Source organism: Uranotaenia lowii, chromosome 3 (assembly GCF_029784155.1).
Source record: "Uranotaenia lowii strain MFRU-FL chromosome 3, ASM2978415v1, whole genome shotgun sequence".
NCBI classification, from domain to species: domain Eukaryota; kingdom Metazoa; phylum Arthropoda; class Insecta; order Diptera; family Culicidae; genus Uranotaenia; species Uranotaenia lowii.
Window position 1 is genome coordinate 17,989,441 of NC_073693.1, and position 6,000 is coordinate 17,995,440.

At 30.5% G+C, this 6,000-nt stretch overlaps 1 protein-coding gene across 6 annotated transcripts in view; it reads right to left on the reverse strand.

The window, feature by feature from the left end:
• The window catches only part of LOC129751184 (myocyte-specific enhancer factor 2-like), a 227,748-nt gene that overhangs the window by 122,042 nt on the left and 99,706 nt on the right, over positions 1-6,000 (reverse strand). For 2 of the 6 annotated variants that reach the window (XM_055746540.1, XM_055746543.1), the window contains one exon: positions 389-442. The exons of the other annotated variants lie outside the window; for them this stretch is intronic. The gene's annotated coding sequence lies outside the window, so the exon portion shown is untranslated. The remainder of the gene's footprint in view (positions 1-388; positions 443-6,000) is intronic. 6 annotated transcript variants of the gene reach the window in all.

Consider the following 6,000-nt stretch of genomic DNA (forward strand, 5'->3'; position numbering starts at 1 on the left):
GAAGCCAAGGTGCAGCCCCAAGCAGGAGGTGAGTCTTTCGAATCTCCCCAGGAAAAAAAAACTTTGTCAATAAGGGTCTAGAAAAGTGTGACCAAGTTGCCTCATACACGTGATGAGCCGGATGACTGCAAACGTTGCTAGTCGGATTGATGTTTTTCTTTTGGAAAACAAATAAATTTTGAAAAGTTTCTCCTTTGAACAGGAATAAGTTGCTCTAGTTTCATGAACGATTTAAAAAAAATTTTGTCATGAAAAAGCTCTTCAAACTACTCCAGAAAAATTGCAAACATAATTCAAACTAGAATTTGAAGAAAAGAATATTATCGTTCTTCATGAAAAGATATGTTCATAAAAGCGCAAAACTGTTTCTAAAATCACTAAAACTCACCTTTTACCAGAAGCTATTATTTTTATCAAACTTTACTAGATATGTGGAAAATACCTGAAACGAAACAGAAATGAATCACACGTTAGATTTGCTTTGAAAATTAAGTTAAAATTCTCGATTTGATACACTTGACAGTGGATTGTAGCCTTTCTAACAGTCTGTTAATCATACGTGGATACATGATAAGGAAACGAAGGGTCCAATAATCGGTTAAATCAATAATTGAATTTTAAAGTTTTGAAAATTTTGTCAATAAGATCAATTTTGTCGTTATGGAACTTTTGTCAATTGAGTTAAATTTTAAATTTTATGAATTTTTCCAATATTGTTAATATTGACAATAATAATGTCAATTTAAAATTTTTATTTCAAACAGAACATAAATTGACAAAACTAGTAAAATTTACAACAATTCCAGAAATAAATTAACATAATTGACTAATAAAATAAAAAGAACAAAATTAAAATAAATGAAAAAATAGACCATATAGAGAAAATTAATATCAATAAAAAAATAACCAAACTTAAAAAAATGACGAAATTAAGCAAATTGAACAAAATTTGAAAAGTGATAAAATTACCTGAAAGAAAAAATGACAGAACTGACAAAAATGACAAAAATGACAAAAATGACATAAAAGACAAAAATGACAAAAATGACAAAAATGACAAAAATGACAAAAATGACAAAAATGACAAAAATGACAAAAATGACAAAAATGACAAAAATGACAAAAATGACAAAGCGACAAAAATGACATAAAAGACAAAAATGACAAGAATGACAAATTGACAAAAACAAAAATGACAAAAATGACAAAAATGACAAAAATGACAAAAATGACAAAAATGACAAAAATGACAAAAATGACAAAAATGACAAAAATGACAAAAATGACAAAAATGACAAAAATGACAAAAATGACAAAAATGACAAAAATGACAAAAATGACAAAAATGACAAAAATGACAAAAATGACGAAAATGACAAAAATGACAAAAATGACAAAAATAACAAAAATGACAAAAATGACAAAAATGACAAAAATGACAAAAATTTAAAAAAATGGAAGAAATGACATAATTTATCATTTTTGTCATTTTGTTCATTTTTATCACTTTAGTAAATTTGGTCATTTTTGTTATATGTATTTGTTATTTTTGTCATTTTTGTCATTTTTGTCATTTTTGTCATTTTTGTCATTTCTGTCATTTTTGTCATTTTTGTCATTTTTGTCATTTTTGTCATTTTTGTCATTTTTGTCATTTTTGTCATTTTTGTCATTTTCGTCTTTTTTGTCGATGTTGGATCTCAACAGTCATTTTAGTTTTATTAGTCATTTTAGATATTTTAGTCATCTTTACCTTTTCATCTTTTTGGAAATTTTTGTCATTTTTATCTTAAAGTCATTTGTGTCATTTTTTTCACTTCTGCCACTTTAGTCATTTTTGTCATTTTTTGTCATTTTTGTCATATTTGTCATTTTTTGTCATTTGTGTCATTCTTGTTATTTTTAGTTATTTTTGTCATTTTTGTCAATTTGTAATTTTTGAAAATTTTGTCACTTTTTGTAGTTTTTATAATTTTGGACATCTTTGTCACTTTTGTCTTTTTGTCTTTTTTGTCGTTTTTTCATTTACGTCGTTTTTATCATTTTTGTCATTTTTTAAATATTTGTCATAATGTCATCTTTGTTGTCACTTTTGTCATTTTTATCGTTTTTATCACTTTTGTAATTTTGATCATTTTTGCCATTTTTGTCATTCTTGTCATTTTTGTCATTTTTGTTGTTATTTTTGATGCCACTTTTGTCATTTTTTGTTATTTTTGTTTTTTTTTTTTGTCATTTTTGTAATTTTTTTCATTTTTGTCATTTTTTTAATTATTGTCATTTTTGGCATTCTTTTTTTTGTGATTTTGGCCTTCTTTTTTTCTGTCATTTTTGGCTTTTGTTTTGTCATTTTTGTCATTTTTGGCATTTTTTTTTTTGTCATTTTTATCATTTTTGTCATTTGCGTCATTTTTGTTATTATTGTCATTTGTGTTATTTTTGAAATTTTTGTCATTTTTGTTGTCATTTTTATCATTTTTGTCATTTTTGTCATTTTGGTCATTTAAGTCATTTTGGTTATTTTTGTTATTTTTGTCATTTTTGTCATTCTTGTCATTTTTGTAATTTTTGTCATTTTTGTTGTCACTTTTGTTATTTTTGTCATTTTTTGAATTTTTTTGTTGTCACTTTTGTAATTTTTGTATTTTTGTCATTTTTCTCATTTTTTTTATTTTTTGTCATCTTAGATAATTTTGTTATTTTGGTCATTCAGGTTTTTTTTGTCATTTTTGTCACTTTTGTAATTTTCGTCATTTTTGTAGTTTTTTATGTAATTTTAGTAATTTTTATCAGTTTGGTCATTTTGATCATTTTGAACATTTTTGTCATTTTTGTCATTTTTGTCATTTTTGTCATTTTTGTCATTTGTAATATTTGTCATTTCTGTCTTTTTTTGTCATTTTTTTTTTCGTTTTTGTCATTTTTCCCATTTATTTCATGTTAGTCTTTTTGTAATTTTTGTTGTCATTTGTGTCGTTTTTGTTATTTTTGTTAGTCTTGTCAATTTTGTAAAATTTCTCTCTTTTGTAACTTTCTTCATTTTTGTTATTTTGTCAGGCTTGCCAATATTGTCAATTTGTGAAATTTGTCATTTTTGTTTTTTGACAATTTTTTTTAAACAATTTTGGAATTTTTCGTCAAACTAACCCATTTTTGTCTATTTTGTTAAATTTGCCAACTTTTTTCAGTGTGTTAACTTTTGTCAAATTTGTAAATTTTATCATTTTTGTCATTTTGTCAGTTTGTCTTTTTTGAATAGTTGGTAAAAATTTTCATTTTATCCTTGTTTTGTTTGTTGTTGAGATTTTTTTAATTTATTCGATTTTGTCAATTTTAACAATTTTGTAAATTTGGTATTTTTTCAACAACTTGATCATTTATGTCAATTGTGTCAATTTTTTTTATATTGTTAAAACTGTAATTTTTTTTTAAAATATTATTGAATTTTCTAGACTGAGAATGAATTGAACATTTTACAATTGAGTGAATTATGCTTAGACCTAAATATTAGCAAACAAAGCTCGATTTGAGATGCCTGAAGAATCTTGAAGATTGGCTTCAAAATCTACGGTGATTCTACTGTTGTGATATAGTCAATTGATAATATTTCAATTACTGGGCTCATAACCAACGTAGGGTCTCTTGTTTATTTCACTCGGCCACATAAGCCTCTTGACGCAGTGCAAACGGAACGACTTTGCAGAAGTGACACATCTAACTAGAATGCAGCTGCAGGAACCACCCACCTTCAACCGCAATCCCCGGGTGGAAAACCATTTACATATATGAGGAAGGTTGAGGTCGGGTTTTTCCGTCAACCAAACAACCAAATGTCGGCCGCCACGTAAATGTCACGACCCAAACCGATGGCTGCTGCAGCCATCAAATGTGTGGCGGTGCGACTTATGTTTACCAGCGAAAAACCCACAATGCAAATATGCATACACATCAGCCGGGGCTAAAGGGAAAAGTTGACTAACGAGTAAAGCAAACTTCATCGGAAAAGCTCCGTAGAATGGACGACGACGACGACGGACGGTTGGCATGGTCAATCCTTTATTTTCAATGTCAACCCGGCCGGCTCCAGGACGGGAAAAAGGATATCGAGTTTAGTTTCGTCGCCAGGTATTTGTATGTTGTGTTATGTTGTGAGGCTACAAAACCCAAGTAACCATAAGCACTAAAATATAGCCCTTAATCAGCACTATATTCCCATATATAACTCTGAATTAATGCTTTTTTTTGCACTATATGCGTATATAATGCAGATTTAATGCTAAAAAGGCGAAATAGCGGGCTGAATAAATGCTATCACAACATAGCCTTTAATAAGCATTACAAATACTGAATTAGAGCACCATCGAAATGTCATTTTTCGCCAGCCGTATAAAAGCATTAACAATGCATACTTAGAACACCTTTCAAGTTTTTAATTGATTGATCATGATTGATGTGAAACGGAAATTCAAAATAGGAAATTTTCTTTGATTTATTAAAATGAACAAAAATTAAAAAAAAAAAACATTATCTACCACATCAATCAACCTGCTGAATGAAGGATTATGCTTGCTCAATGAAGTGTTCTATGAAATGAGAAGTGATTATAATTGAATTATGAATACTTTGATGAGTCTCGAACCGAGGATCCCTCAGCAGCCTTTATCTTTCCTTGAGCCTTTACCATTTCGACCACTCTTAATGCTGATAAGGTAGGTGAAAAAACCCGTACTTCAAGTACTGTTCGGGTCACACAACTTCATAGACAATGTATGCATGAATGGGAGAAGACAACTGCAGCTGCTCGCTCTGATTGTTTTCGTTTGCTGTCTTGCTTACTCACACGCGGCGAATGAAAAAATCATTCTTGTTTACATTCGCGGGTTTGACGTTTCTGCGCTTTATAAAAGCTTTATGTAAGCATTAACAGGGAGTTCTAGTGCTATAGTCTTAATGCTTCTTAACTTTATTTAGTAGCTCTATATGTGCATATAGTGCTATCATTAGTGTTAAATTTTGTTATTGCTTCTATGCATTAATAATGCTTACATAAAACTAAAAAGCATTATGAATGTTGATATAATGCTAACTTGCATTAGAAATGTTGATTTAATGCTGATTAAGGGTTATGGCTTAATGCTTATGGTTACTTGGGAAGGGCGCTCCTGCTGGACAAGCCGTCCGTAAAAAGTCACGGAAGCCGAGAACGAAAATATCACCGGATAATGAATGGGAACCAGAAACGCATTCATTCTCCTCCACGAGAGAAAGAAAGAGTTTATGGGCTTTGACGGTGGTATCAATATGCGTTCTGCAGAAGCAGTTTTTGGAAACGAGTCGGATTAAAAATTCACCGATTCAAGGTTGAATATTGTTGGAAGCATGATGATTTAAATAAATTCGACATTTAAAAATGAATCCAAACCAAGAAAAAATTACCGAATTAGAAGAGTAATGAATTCAATACCAAATGTAAATCAACATTCGAACTAGAAGAACGTTCCAGCATAATTAAACGTTGCTAATCCCTGCACTAGTGTTTGGCGCGGAAGTCCTGCAAGTTTTCACCGTCAATTAACGTCACCGTGTGCACTTGAATAATAATAATGGCCTCCGATGCGTGTGACGTCACAATTATCGACCAATCAGAAACGCAAAACTCGAAACGATATCGTGCCGCTTCCTGGCGCGCGCGAACGGAAATGCTGCCCGGGAAGAATGAAACAAAGAAAACGAACCACTTCCCGCTTTGAAGTGATCCGACCGGGACCAGGACGTGGTCGTCATCCTGCTTGGATAAAGTGTGGAGCACGCAATGTCTGGCAATGAAATTTTGTTCGCAATTTATGCAATTGAATGACGGTGAGCTTTTCACGCTGAAGCGTGTGAACAATCGGGATTCCACAGGGGATTACCAATATTTTTCTAAATGAATTTAAATCGAGCTGACTAGATCGAAATGAAATTATTTTCAAATTCAGAAGAAAAATGCAGGAGCAATTA